We start from the raw sequence: 15,203 nt of genomic DNA on the forward strand, positions 1-15,203 counted from the left end.
AGCAAAATCTCGTTAGAAAATACGTTTCATACTAATTCCATAGCAACATAACGAGCTCATGTAGCTACATAATGTTTACTGACTGAAATGAAGGAGTGTTTCTATTTTTATTACATCCCTGCAGAAAAATTTGAAGTAATATCTATTAGTACTTCATTTACAACGTTAGTGGTGCTTAAATAAGAATTTCAACGCTGATGCAACGTTTCTTATATCCAATTGATTAAACGTTGAGGAAACACGATAAATACACGTTCCATATAGGTAGCTAAAGTGACGGGTTGTTGAATAAATTCGCATTCTACGTTGATGCAATGATTTTTACTCCTTATTGAATATACGTTGTAAAAGCACGATGAAAACACGTTTACTTTTGGTGGTTAGATTTTGGATTAATGCATTTTTGAATATTTTTACATTCAAACATGATCTTTCTTATTCAACACATCAACACGTTGATGTAATGCTACTCCTCATTGAATATATGTTATGAAGGCAGTTGAATCATATACGTTGATTATAGTTGAAACAGGTGGTTGAATTTGGGTCTCGTTGAAAAATTCAACGTCCACCACCACATTTTAAAGTATAATACGCGCGTATATGTTTATTGGGAGAGTGAAATTTTCCACAAAATAATAAATATTTTTTACGATTAGTTTCGAAAATGAGAGCGCAAAATCATTATGCTTAATACTCGTTTAGTTACATTTTGATGATAAAATAAGCTGCTTCCTACTGAACAGAACGGATCTCTAAACATTGAATCTCCATGGAAAATTTACAGCGTTTTTCGGGAAGTATTTAACATTTAATGATTCCACTAATTATACGAAACTGTGATTGGGATATTGAGGATTCAACGTAATCTAACTCGAACAGACGCAATATTATCCAAATATAATCATTTTTTTTTATCGCCTAGATACATAGTCGCAATTTCTGACAGATATCTTCATCGCAACGTCGAAACAGACCGTTCAGAAAGAAGCAACATTTATTATTATCGATGATATCGCAATCGTATATACATATTTGCAATTCTACAATGATGCATACTTTATCGATTTCGCCTAAACGAAGGTCATTTTCTTTCTGTTTAAATAGATCATGGCGTTTGGCGTCTATCTGTGGCTGAATTTATGATTATTTTTCGATCAAGGTAGAACTAAGCATTTTTTTCCACTTGACACTAGGTACACTTAAGGCTATGGAAATTAAAATTGAGCAACCCGATAAAATTATGAAATAAATTGAAGCTAATATAATATATTTTTACTTCGCTGGAGAGTATACCTACATAAAGCATACGTGATAATTTTAACTTTAATTGGGCGTAATACACTCACAGGCATATCAACTAGTAGGCCAGGAGATCCAGCTTTTCGGACCGATTTGGCTTAAAATAAAAACTATGTTGAAATGAATTTCATTTCACCTGTGTCCGTGATCGGTACCACACTTTCGTCAGTTTTTTCAAACTGACGTTGATTTTTTCACATAAGCGTTTAAGTTGGGGAGCCGACGATGCTATATAGGGATTTACTCGAGCGTCGTGAAGACCTAGTGGATTTTGAAGATTAGATGGTAGAAAGAAAAAAGGTTTTATGATGTATGCACTTTCAGCGGTGGGGAAAGCGTCTGCAGGGTCTCAAAGATGTAAAAAAATTGTCAGGTGTACATACTCGAGCGTGTCAGATTAAGATACTGTATAATGTTCTACGTGTCTCTGATAATGAATTCATGCTTATCTGACAGTTTTGCGCGGTGGGACTGGTCGTACGGAAGAGTTGAAAATGGTAAAAAAAAAAATTTCCAGCGTGTCAGATTTTTGGAGGATATGTTAATTGGACCCGAAGAAAGCTACTTTTCAAGGGACTGACAATTGGACGTGACGCAAGGTCACAGCGGTCCTTTGAAAATGTAGAAAAAATCGTTACTTGTACTTACTAAAGTATGTACAAGTCAGATTTTCATACAGATGGTTAATCTGGGTGTTGTAGACGTGTTGACCCATTAATCTGACACTAATCAGGAGGGGTTTTTAATCTGACACTTTGAAGATGATAAAAATGCTTTTTTTTTCGAATATTTCCCTGCCTGTACCTCTAATCATTTTGTATTCATTATAAAAGTTGTAGATAATAAAATTCTACACAACTTTTGTTTGAAGCAATTTTACATACTCTTAACCGTTCTCGAGTTAGAGGGCGATAAGCCCGAGGAGCTTAGCCACCATAGATTAATAAAACAATCTATGTTAGCCACACATGCGAAAGGGCAAGGTCAATGTAGAATCCCAGTCTAATCGACATTCATCCAATTGTCAAAATGACAAGGTATTTCTATGATGAGATTTTCGAAATTAGTCACGAAAATTTAAGTGTTGTCTGTGACTGAACCTTAGAATGTACTATTTTTCAACGAGTGAATTTTCGTTTCAGCATGTATTGCTAAACACCTCGCATTAATCGCCATATATGTATCTCAAAAACGTTTGAACGTAGAAAAAATTGCTTGGAACAAAATTTGTAGAAAATGTTATGCTCTACAACTTTTATGATGAATGCGAAAAAGATTTGAAGCCCGGGGAAGGAGATATTTGAAAAAAACTGATTTTTGTGTCCTTTATGGCCAATTTTTATTGTTTCGGCTTGCTATAACTGTCAGATTATATTTTTTCCGTTATTCTTGAATCAATAGCCTCAAAATAAGAAAAAACGCCATTGCGCTCGAGAATGTACACGTGACTTTTTTTTTGCAACTTTGGCGCCCTCCCACACATTTTCGACACGCTTAAATTGTTAGATTAAGAGAATACATACTTTTCAACATGTAATTAACCACATATATCTTAATCTGACACGCTCGAGTATGTACAATGATCGTTTTTTTTTTACTATTCTGACAGGCTGTCCTAGACAATTCCCTCTATATACAGGTCTAATTTTTGGTAGAGGTACTCTACAGGGTCCAAAGTATGTGCCCTTATATTAATCTGACACTCGAGTTAATCCCGAATTTCCCTCTTCGGCTCCCCAACTATTTGTTAAACATGAAAATTTCAATTTTTCTCGTTTTTTTTTCTCTTCAAGGTATTTCTTTATCTGGCTCCATATTTTAGAGCTGAAGAAACGCAGCGCTTTGTATAAATGGAGCATTTTCCGAATCCTCTAAATGAGCTGTATCCCGCGCCATTTCTCTCCCACCCATTACTTACGAAATTAGTACAAACTGACAAAGACAGAATTTTTTGCATTAACAGCTAACTTCAAAATTCTATGATATTTTTTGGAAGAAACGAACGGCACAAAATGATTTTAGTTTTTTCCGCAAATAAATATTCTGCCACGAAGGATATATTTTCAATATGCAAAAAATCTCCTTAACCTTAAAATCAAACATTTCGTCAGATCAAATGCCTGCATTCGATATCCCCCTGAAGCCTAAGAAACTTTTATTTCAAATATTTTTTGATCCAGGGTCTTCCCAACGTTCAACCTGTATACATTAGTGTCGGTCCAGAATGGATTCATGCAAATACCCTGAACTGAATCAACAGATAATAATTGTCCGAATATTGAAGAGATAATACCACTTTAAACCAGCAACTCAATAAGTTGTCTCATTTTAATGGCAATCAACGTCGACGTTGCCCCATCCTCCAACGAAGATTTCATCATCGATCCGGCAACGCCGGTCGTTATTCAACGTCTATCATTGCCTCAATGCAGGTGCAGCTATCGAATCCGCGGACCGCGAGTACTCGTAGCTGCGTTGCGGTAATCTGCATGGGCAGTATGGGTATACATCGGAACTGGAATCCGTTATCGTATAGCTGCGAATGCAGAGCTAGTAGCAACGCCCGGCGACCCTGCCTACACGACTCTTGATGTCGCTCGGACGATTATTTTGACACCAGTGGCGTACGCGATCACGCTAGCGGCTGACGCAGTCAAGAATGGAAGTTGTTATATTTCGACTAACGAATCCTCTACACTCTACAGCGTAGAATATATCCAATTCTGACGTTATGTGATATAATAATTGCAGTTTGTACCGGATATCTATGAAAGGATCAAGAAGTTGGATAAATCTAATTCTTCAAAACTCATGATATTCAAGTTACAAACTACATCAATAAGGATAATGGGAAATAGGAAGCCTATGGAAGACAACTCCTCAACCGAGCCGCGTTTCGTCTATATAGACTACGCAAAAAAATTAACGCACATTATGGAAATCTCAAATTTATTCTACAACTGAAGGTGTTCTCAATGATAATTATTTTTATCAGAATTATGCATGCATATGTTATCCACTTTCAACGGTTTTCTTCAATACAGTTGTTTTTTCCCAGCAGGAATAAAAAAAGATGATATTATCAGATTTTGAATGTAATGGCTGCATTCTAAAATCAGTTGTTCTCGATCAATTCTAGTGATCAATAGTTTTTCTTTCGTTTGATTTTCTACACTCGATCGCTATGCAACACGAAACACGCAATTTGACCCAAGAGGAATGTGCCCAAGCGGTAGTTTTGCGAGAAGAAGGGTGGACATACACAAGAATGGCAGAAAGGTTTGGAGTTTCCCATACAAGTGTGTCCAGAATGTTGTAGCGATTCAGGGAGACAGGTATGAATGTCCGAAGACCAGGACAGGGTAGACCACGGGTAACAACTGCCATTCAAGAACGTTACTTGAGAGTTTCTTCGTTGAGATAACGGTTTGCAACCGCTCGCCTCCTTCAAATTCAGCTTGAGCAAACTCATGAGGTGCAAATTAGCACTCAGACAATAAGAAATCGCCTCAGAGAACATGATTCAAGGCCTCGTGTCGCGCAAGAGGCCCAGCTCTTACCCCAGCCCATCGAAGGGCGCGTTTGGATTTTGCGAGAGAGCATATCCATTGGGAAGAAGCCGATTGGGAAAGAGTTCTCTTCACAGATGAGTCTAGATTCTACCTCTACCATTGTGATCGACGTTCCCTTGTATACAGACGTCCACATGAAAGATATGCTCAGTGCAATTTCCTGAATACTACTGGTTTCGGGGGAGGATCGATTATGGTATGGGGTGGAATATCTTTGACTGCTCGCACAGACCTAGTGGTCGTTGATAATGCAGCTATGAATGCTGATAAGTATATAAGGAATATTCTTGAAGAGCATGTAGTGCCATTTGCCCCAAACATTGGTGAAAATTTCATTTTTATGGACGATAATGCCAGACCCCATCGTGCGCGCATCGTTCAGAAGTACCTTGAAGAGGTTGAAGTCTCTCGAATGGAATGGCCAGCAAGAAGTCCAGATCTCAATCCGATTGAGCAGGTTTGGGACAACCTCAATAGAAGGCTGAGAAGTTCAGAAAATCATCCAGCTATTCTTAATGACTTAGGAATCCAACTCGGAGAAATCTGGGAAGGATTAGATCAGAACATTTTAAGATCACTCACTTTGAGTATGAACCGTCGTTGCCGAGCTGTAATTAACGCAAGGGGTGGAAATACCAAGTATCAAATCACTTATCAGCATTTCAGTATTTTGCAAATTGTTCATTTCTCTTCTTTCACATAAGATTCGTGGAAATCCTGAATTTTTCTTCCATTTAATGTGTCTTGTTTCGTTCAAAACCTTCCCTAGAGAACATAAAAAATAAGTTATAAAGTCAATGTAGAGTTAACTTTCATTAAAATCGAGATTTTCAGAATGTGCGTGAATTTTTTTTGCGCAGTGTATTTAGACTTCTTCAGAGCATTAGTTAACTGTTGTAGGCTAAAGGTGTACCTACCATATGCTCTCCTTGTTCCTATTCTTATTGACGTACAATTTGAAGGACGTGAACTGGTAGGTATGTTACAAAGTAAATTTTTTCTAGGAAAAACTTGAAATGGGGAAAATAGCAATTTCGAACTGATGCTGAAAATTTCAAGTAGGTGTTAGGCTGCGATGAAGCAACGAAACAACAATGCTATTGATTAGATTAATCAAGAATTTTGGAACAATTTCGCATATCATTTGTATTCCTCATTCTTAATTAAAAACTTTGAAATTCTGAAGCTTTCGAAATAAGAGAGCTAGACCCACATAAGCACATATTATTCAAGATCAGTTGAAGAATACCCACCACGAAATAGGAAAATACTCGGAAAAATAATACAGTTTTCCTTTCGAAACTATGAAATTGCATTCAATGTTCTCTACCATATGTTTACTTATCCTAATTGGTGTTATCCGAGGTGTTATCATTTCAAAAAAAAATATTTGATTTTGTACAATTTTTTATGACATATTTTATGAATTTATTTTTGTGAGAGGATGAAAGGGGGTCAATTTATAGTGATTAAACCGTTACATTTCAAACACGAAGTAACTAATTCCATGAAAAAGCTCTTTCAGTCCTCTGTTCGTCATTCGAAAATGCCGAAGTAATTAACAAAGGGTGAGCCAGGAAAAAGGAATTTCAAAATGGTTCTCTCCCTTCAGAATTCCCAAAAATTGATCCACAAAAAAATCAAAAACAGCTTCATCGAGCATAGAATTGGAATACCCCACAACTTTATATAGTATCATAAATCTTAATTATTTGATAGAAAACCTGTAAATTCGTTTATGATAAAAATCTGATGCTAATCAGTGAAAATGCAGTACGATCAATACAAGTTAGTTTAGCGACTAGGACTAGATTCCAAAACAGGTAACGAATTCAGCGTAGCGAGCAATAGTGTACAGTTCGATGAGCATACCAGTAGAAGTTCCGTAAGGAAATTTACATCATGACCAGCTCATACAGCAATAACTTTCTACAATAATTATGAATAATTTCTGTTCATCATGATCAAGATTATCGAGAGTAAAACAGTCCGGGATATTCGTCATAACATCTTGAAACTGGAGAAATTCAGTAAAGTTTCCCAAGATCATAAAGAAAGCGATTATCACACAAGAAGCAACAGAAGTACATAATGTTAGGTAAAACCTAACGAACGAACTGAATTAATTCAGATGCATACCACCCACTAAATCAAAAAATTTCAAGACCTAAATCGAACCACAACTCAAAATAAACAGCAATACCATTTCGTCGAGAAACAGTAGATCCCGACCATGGTTTCGGTCTCGTTTGCTATCGTCAGAGCAATACAACTCCTACCTCGATGAGAATGGAATGAATTGATGGTCATACGGAAAGGAATATACCCCACCACCATTCGAAAGGAAAATAGGAACAAGTAAATTTACTTTCTTAACTCTCAGAGTGATGATGCATACATCCACTTGATTTAATTCTCGTATAGCGGTAATCAAGCAGAGTTGGATCAAGGAAACGTTCGAATTCAACTGCAGTAGTCTGAAAAACGTCATTTCGAAGCCTCTTCAAGGTTTTCCCATTGTAAAAACCTTCTGAGAAGTGGAATTTCATTTAGAAAGTCTTCTAAAGATATATGTCTTCGTAGGCAGGTCAGTTCCGATAACTTTAGCAACTTCTTGACCTCAGAGATAGCAAACCGACGTGATATTCCTTCCATCTCTTGTAGAAGAAGTGTTGAGTCAATGTACTCTAACATCGATTGCTTTAGATCTTCTTCCAAGATTAGTGGTTCGTCTGCAGCTTTTCTTCTTGGCACCAATTTCTTCTCCTCATTGGTTGTTCTTTTGACAACAGGTGTTTCCATCCCGTTACAAATAGCTTTTGCAAATTCCATTGCCCTTTTTTTGCAAGACCATTTCTACTTCCAATCAAAACGGCCTCAAACTTCTCATTTTGATACGGCACTTTTCGACACTTTGCAGGTACTTTTGCGTGTGGTTGACTTCTTTTAGGACACTATTCCATAGACACTAAAAGAAACCAGTATTTACTCACAGCAGACAATTTGAGCTGCTTCCCTAATGTCGATAGTTTCTGAATGTTTACAAAGATCTTCAATGCAATAGCTAAAATCGTTCCAAAACGCGACTTGCTCTGCTTTCTTTTGCAAGGAACGTCAATCATAAGCTATTTTAAATATATTTTTGCCACCGGGGCGTTCTGTTCCCCTTGCGCAGCCTTTCCTACGCCAATGCTCCTAATGCTACCGTCACCTATCGAAGACTGTTGAGGTTCGGGTAAAGCGGCCCATAAAAGATCGTTGCATGTCAACCTGGTTGATAGTGAACGGAAGGAGGAACAAACGGTTGCAGCAACCAACCGCCTACGAGTGCACATGCGAGCAACATGGTTGTGAACACGGCATTTTGCCTATTGCCAACCTGGTCGACAAACATGTGGCTCGTTTGTCAGTCGCTTGATGCAGTAAATCCAAAAAGACATGAAGAAGGCGCAATTCTGTTCAGAGCCGATTAGAAGGGTGATTTCCTAATTTCATGATATATACAGGGTGTCCGGGGAGTAACTGTACATACTCATACCAGAGATAGAGTTGGACTAGGTGATTACGGATTGACTATAAAAAATTAATTTCTGGATTTCCCTATAAAGCTACAGGGTGATTTTACAACTTCATGGAAATACTTAGACCATCATAAAATCCAAACTTATTGACGGATTTTATTGAAACTTAGGAGGTTCTTGACACATGCTAAGGTTGAGTCAGAAAGATATCAATTATTCCATTATTCCAGGGCCGGACTCATTAATCTTCATTTAAAGTGTTCAGGGTAAAAAAACACTATGTATTACGAATTACAAATAATTGATTAGCTTTTTTGAAAGAAGCTAAATTATGCTTCAATTTTTGGTACCGATCGAGGTTGTCACATCAACAGTTATTTTTTTATGAATTTTTTAATTTGGATAGAGTTCGAAAATTGCAATTTTTTCACCTGAACAGGACATAGTCATCTTGTGCAGGTCGAAAATAAATAATAAATTTTCTTAAAAAAGTCACTGAAGGTGAAGAAGACTATAATAATTTGTTGATATACTGGGTGGCCACCCCAGACGCGGATTTCATTTTGAGGGAGTAAATGAAGGTATTTTGAAAAAAAAATTGGTGATGTGTATAGGGTATACAGAAGCATATTTCAAAATTATTCTTATGTATACTGGGTGTTCGACAACAATGATATACACCAAAGTTACACTTCTTCCAGTGAAGAGAACAGCTGATGAACAGAATAATCAACTGTTGCGATATTTTAAGAAATAATGGTGATATGATTCGAAAGGCTGCATCCAATTTGAAAATTCGGCAAGAGAAATGTATACAAGCTAATGGTTTTCATTTCAAAACACTTTTGAAATATCGTTGACTCAGCAATTCATTCGTTCCTATTTTTATTTTTATTAGGTACTCTTTACTGTATTTTAGTTTTTTTCATTTGTTATTGTTTCGTTGTTGAAGTGCTTATTAAAGCTCTGAACTTTTTTGTAAATTTTCTACTAATACATTCGCATTATATATTCAAACATGACATTTTCAGTTCTCTTCATGGTGAAAAATTCAAATTTTCGAACTTTATCCAAATTCAAAAATTTATAAAAAAATAATTCTTGATGTGACAACTTTGAGTGATACCGAGAATTGAAGCATAATTTAGCTTCTTCCTAAGAAGCGAATCAATTATTTGCCATTTGAAATATAAAGTTTTTTTTTTGCCCTGAACACTTTAAATGAATATTAATGAGTCCGGCCCTGGAATAATGAAATAATTGATATCTTTCTGACTTGACCTCAGCATGTGTCAATAACCTCCCAAGTTTCAATAATATCCGTCAATAAGTTTGGATTTTATGATGGTCTAAGTATTTCCATGAAGTTGGGAAATCACCCTGTAGCTTTCTAGGGAAATCCAGAAATTAATTTTTTATAGTCAATCCGTAACCAGTTAGTCCAACTCTATCTCTGGTAAGAGTATGTACAGTTATTCCCCGGACACCCTGTATATATTCTTTTGAAAAAGAGTGTGCGCTAATGTGACGTGGCGTGTGGCGATTTCGAAGTTACCCGAGTACTTCGGATCTCCTATTGCGCCTGCTTTCTATATCTCCTGGTATAAACCAAGAAGTCATAGGAAGTAGGTGCAAATCAAAGCCGATAGGAAGGGTGATGACGTAAAAGGTGGCAACGTCAAGCTCCATGGATAGGACTCGGTTCATAAACAGTGGCGTAGCATAGAAAATGGGTATTGTTATTGTTAGTATTACTTCATCCGGACATATATTAAAGCGGCAAACAACATTACACCATCCAACCTTCCCAAGAGTAATTCGAGATCTTTGAGAAGAAGAAGAATTGAATGTCTATGGAACGAATTGACGTACCTTGGAAGGCTAACCTAGCAATCGGCCCGTTTTATTTGGTCTACTTTGAGAGTCATCTTAGAGATCTAGTGTTTTAGAAATTAGAGGTCTAAAAAAAGTTACTAGCAGCAAAATTGTGTATTTGTGAATCATCTGCTTAGGTGAGTTGTTGAGAAACAAACTCTAGAAATCCAACAGTTTAAAAAAAGAAAATTGAAAATAACTTCAAATTTTGGGCCAGAACGTTATTTCTCTAATGAATGAATTACTAGAATGGCCGAAGAGGCTTTCACGAGTCAGTGAGCGGAAATGAAATAATTCGAATTTATTGCATGCCACCGCTTGTTTCAACGATAGCTACGCTAATACACGATAGTGTGGCGGTAATGGAAGGACCCGAGTATTTACATTTAGTATTGTGCCTCCTCGTAGAAACCAAGATATAAAAAAAAAAGTGCAATAGGAGATCGAAAGTACTCGGGTAACTTCGAAATCGCCACACGCCACGTCACATTAGCGCACAATGGCGCAGTCAGAAGACAATTAGGCGGGGCCGTGCAATGAATATAAATAATTTCATTCTTATCTACTAGCTCACCTACGACTTGAGAGAGTATCTGAACCACTTCCTGTGACTTATTCATTAGATAAACAAGGCTTCCTCACAAAGTTGAAGGTATTTTAAATAATCTTCTTCCTAACATTACCCGTTTTCTATGCTACGGACCGAGTTATGTCAGTGAGCTTGACATTGCCATCTTCTATGTCATTATCCTTCAAATCGCTTTGATTAGAAACCATCTATCTTATAAGGAACTCTAACGATTTGTCAAAATCAGCTAAGCGTTCGTTGTCGTGGGGCACACAAGCTTTTTCCTCAATTGATTCGCATGCTATTTTGGTCGAGTATTGTGTTTTGTGCATGTTTTTAGAAAAAAATGTTCTTTTCGACGTTAGATAAAACTATAACTTTTTCAGAAATGCCTCTTTATAGTAATAATAAAAAGCTTTGTGTGCCCCACAGCAACGAACGGTCAGCTGATTGTGACCAATTGTTAGAGTTCCCTATAATTATGTCAGTCATATTTGATTATTTTGACATTAAAAATGTCAAGAGAAATTGACATCTGGAATCAAGGATAGCTTGCCATTCATGAAATAGATAAATACACTATCCAGCGATGAAAAATCAAGTTCTACCGAGAAAAATTATACCCCAAGGTTCATTATGTAAAATGACGAACCGTAAGACATAACCCTTGGCAGAGGGAGGCTGTCGGATTTCTTGCAGCTTGCGCAACCGATCGGACGGTCGCAAAACGTGACCGAAAGTGCTCTGAGGACGAGCTGGCAATGTGTATAAATATATTGATTTTTGGTCACATATCATCGTCACGCCGTCGTATCCAGATCGGACTGTTGTGCAACCGTTCTCGGCAAGTGAAGTCTAGTAAACACGGACTCGGTTGATTGCAAAAAAACACCTGGAAATGATAGGTTAATTAACGGGAAAGATGAGTTCGATGTCTCCGGGGGACTGGAATTCGGGGGAGGAAACAGAAGGTAGTGCTGATATAGCTACGTAAGAAACGAGCATTGCTGGATATTTGAAAATATTTTTTTTGACGACACATTCCTCAATTTTATAACATTAGAAATTTGTGGATTTAAACCAAGAGCTTGAAGAATCTTTACCGGATTTCAGAATCAGATGGCTTAATTTATCTTAAGTACATATTATGTGTAAAGGGATGCGATACTAAGTAGTGTCTACTATAGGTTTGCCCCCTGTACACATCACAGTTACGTAGGTGGCTATGAAGACAGCTCTTATTGTCAGGGAACAGGGACAATGGTATGATAGTGGACTGTTTAGGGGGCACGCAAGGGCTTTCCTCTTTGAAGATGGTGAAGATGAGATGAAAATGCATTCCTTCTCCATAGAGGGAACCAACTTCTGCTTTGTCGAATACTACAGGGTAATTGTACCTGAGAGAGATCTATGGTCTATACCAAACAGGCTTCTTGTGCCTTGAGGTCCACTTGGTTCACCGATATCTCAGTGAGGTCCACAGGGACTGGAGTGGGGATTGTGGGACCTCGTTCAAACCAGTCGATTCCCCTAGGGAACAACTGTTCCATCGTGCAGTTTGAAAAGTAAGCTGCTCTTGTCGTCACACTGGAGAATATCCGGCATATTCGCATACGATACTCCAGAATACATTTTTATATGCTTGGACAGTCAGGGAACACTGAATTCCTTTTCTGGCCTTAATGATTTTGCTGTAGTGGCAATTTAACCAGTCGATTAAATTCGGATGGCCTTCAATTACTTTTACAACTTTTGTTGGTGAAGATCTAAGGTATTCTGGCATATTTTTTCTTCAAGTTGGATTGAATAAGACCACAAATTAGAGACCTACGGAATATTCGTAAACCAAAATTCCTACCATTTCTGCCATTCATATAAAAAGGAGGTGAGCAGCAGAAGGTTATGAAGCACATTCACATCCCTTTGGTACTTGCTTACACAGTGTGTCAATTTGAAGAAGTACCACCCTTTATATCTCAGCCCCACGCAAAATAACAAAATGAGGTACACTTTGGCTTGGTTTTTTAGCATTCAAATCGAATCCCAAAACAGATATTACTGTGGACACCGCAAGGAAAGAATAGAAGAGGAAGACCCAGGACAAGCTGGCGGGAAGGAATAGATAGAGAATTAAGGGAGAGAGAACTACCAGATGAACTATGGCTTAATAGAGAGGAGTGGAGGTTAGGTGTCGGAAAACGGCGTAGAACGTTATAAACCGACATATATATATAGGTACACTTTGGTTCGTACTGTATGAACCCTGTGAGCGTGTTGAGTGACACCTTCTTTCAAAGGTGATTCGACTGCCTTCTCAAAAATGTCGTATATTTAACCCTTTTAATTAGTACTTCTGAAAAAAAAGAAGAGTTGAAAAGTTACAACAGCAAGAGTCTTAATGAAACATGGAAATAATGAAGAATATTTTACTATATTACTTCGAAATATGTATTGTCAATTATTTTGTAGACAATAATAAGACCTATTATCAAAATCGCTTGAATTTCCGGCATGCTGTGTGTATTCTTACTTCCTCTTTTACATCTCGAGGTTGGGTTTCTATAAACGACCTACTTTAAACGTCCTCGAGAGAGAAAAATCTAAAGGTGTCAAGTCTGGGGAGCGTTGTAGCTATTCAATCGGGCCTCTTTCACCAATCCATTTCTCTTGGAAAACTCACGAAACCCCCCTTACCTCAGCCAGATTAGGGGATGAAACAAGACGGCACAGATTCACGACAGCTCACCCCTAGGTGCGTTCTTCACCCCCTGAGTATCCACGCCAGCGCGGTCCTTCGATAACAGTAGCGTTGAGCGTCGGAAAAACGAGGAAGGAAAGGGGGTTAGCCACTCCAAAGTGCGTTCTGCACCCCTTGAGTATCCAAGCCAGCGGCGTTCTTCGATAACAGTAGCGGTGAGCGTCGGAAAAACGAGGAAGGAAAGAGGGTTAGCCACTCCAAAGTGCGTTCTGCACCCCCTGAGTATCCACGCCAGCGGGATGCTTCAAAAGCAGTAGGAGTGGAGCTGGGGAGTAAGGGATAAAGGAAATTTTTGCCACTCCAAAGTGCGTTTTGCACCCCCTGAGTGTCCACGCCAGCGGGGTGCTTTAATAGCAGTAGGAGTGGAGCAGGGGAGTAAGGGATGAAGGAAGTTTTTCGCCACTCCAAAGTGCGTTATGCACCCCCTGAGTATCCACGCCAGCGGGGTGTTTTAATAGCAGTAGGAGTGGAACTTAAACTGAGGGGTACAGGAAGGGTGGAAAGGGAAGTTCCAATGATATAAAAAAAGGACGGAGTGTCGTCTTACCTAGGGTTTCGGCAAAGTCAAAAGAAATAAAGTTCTATTCTGAATTGTGAAAAATAAACTCAACGAAAAAAATCTTCTAAGAACACTAATTCGGCGTCACACGGAGCGATAATTCGGGTTCGGAGCAATTTCTCGTAAGTGAAGGGTAAGTCAGTCGACAGCAAGTGAAGAGCATGTGAATTAATGAAGTGACCTACGGGGGACATCTGATTTTATACACACAGGGGGTGTGCGGAAATCAGATGTGCCCCGACTGTCGAAATTCGGTAAAATTTGCGTCGATGAAGACGTCTTAATTTCGTCTTATTTGTGCTAGCGAACAAAAAACTCGTTTATCTTCCAATTCAGGATGTTTTATACGGTGCGACATCGTTTTTCAGAACTGAAAACGGAATAAAAACGGTGCGGAATGTTTACAATTCCGAACGATGTCGAAATCCTGAATTGGAAACTGAAAATATTTCTCTCCAAAATTAATTCAAAATAAAATAACTTAAAATGAAACTAAAAGATTATAATGATAAAGATAAATTCAGATGCATACCACCCGACGATATGAATATCAACAAGTGTTATGATCTGAATTGAACTGGCCAATTTTCCATCGTCAAGGCCCCAAATGGAGTACGCTTCACAGAAGAAAAGCAGATGCAGACCATGGTTTCGGCCTCATCAGAGCAACATAGCATTTTTCTACGGTGGAGAACGTTTGGAATTGATGGAACTTTATTCAATATTGGCATGTTCTACTGGGTACTATACATTTACCCAGAGCGCCACCCAATATGAAACGGTGTCCGATTCAATCCCCTTCAGATAGAAACCAAGACGAAGACAATGGGGTATTTTCCTAAATTTCAAAATATATGTCATAAAAATCCTTATAACTCAAATATCTCGAAATATATTTTTTTCGAATTTTAACATATTGCATTTTGTCTGTATTCGATTACGAAAATTCTGATTTCAGAAGTGCTCTTGTGAATATTCTACGTCATTTTTACAATCCGGCAACGCCCATTTGTGTCAGTAATGGTCATGAAAGTTTTCTGATCACCAT

At 38.0% G+C, this 15,203-nt stretch overlaps 1 protein-coding gene across 3 annotated transcripts in view; it reads right to left on the bottom strand.

The window, feature by feature from the left end:
• Positions 1-15,203, bottom strand: part of LOC123319565 (neurogenic protein mastermind-like) — a 131,072-nt gene that overhangs the window by 75,048 nt on the left and 40,821 nt on the right. The gene's annotated exons all lie outside the window — the stretch shown is intronic.

The sequence above is a fragment of the Coccinella septempunctata genome, chromosome 8 (assembly GCF_907165205.1).
Source record: "Coccinella septempunctata chromosome 8, icCocSept1.1, whole genome shotgun sequence".
Taxonomy (NCBI): domain Eukaryota; kingdom Metazoa; phylum Arthropoda; class Insecta; order Coleoptera; family Coccinellidae; genus Coccinella; species Coccinella septempunctata.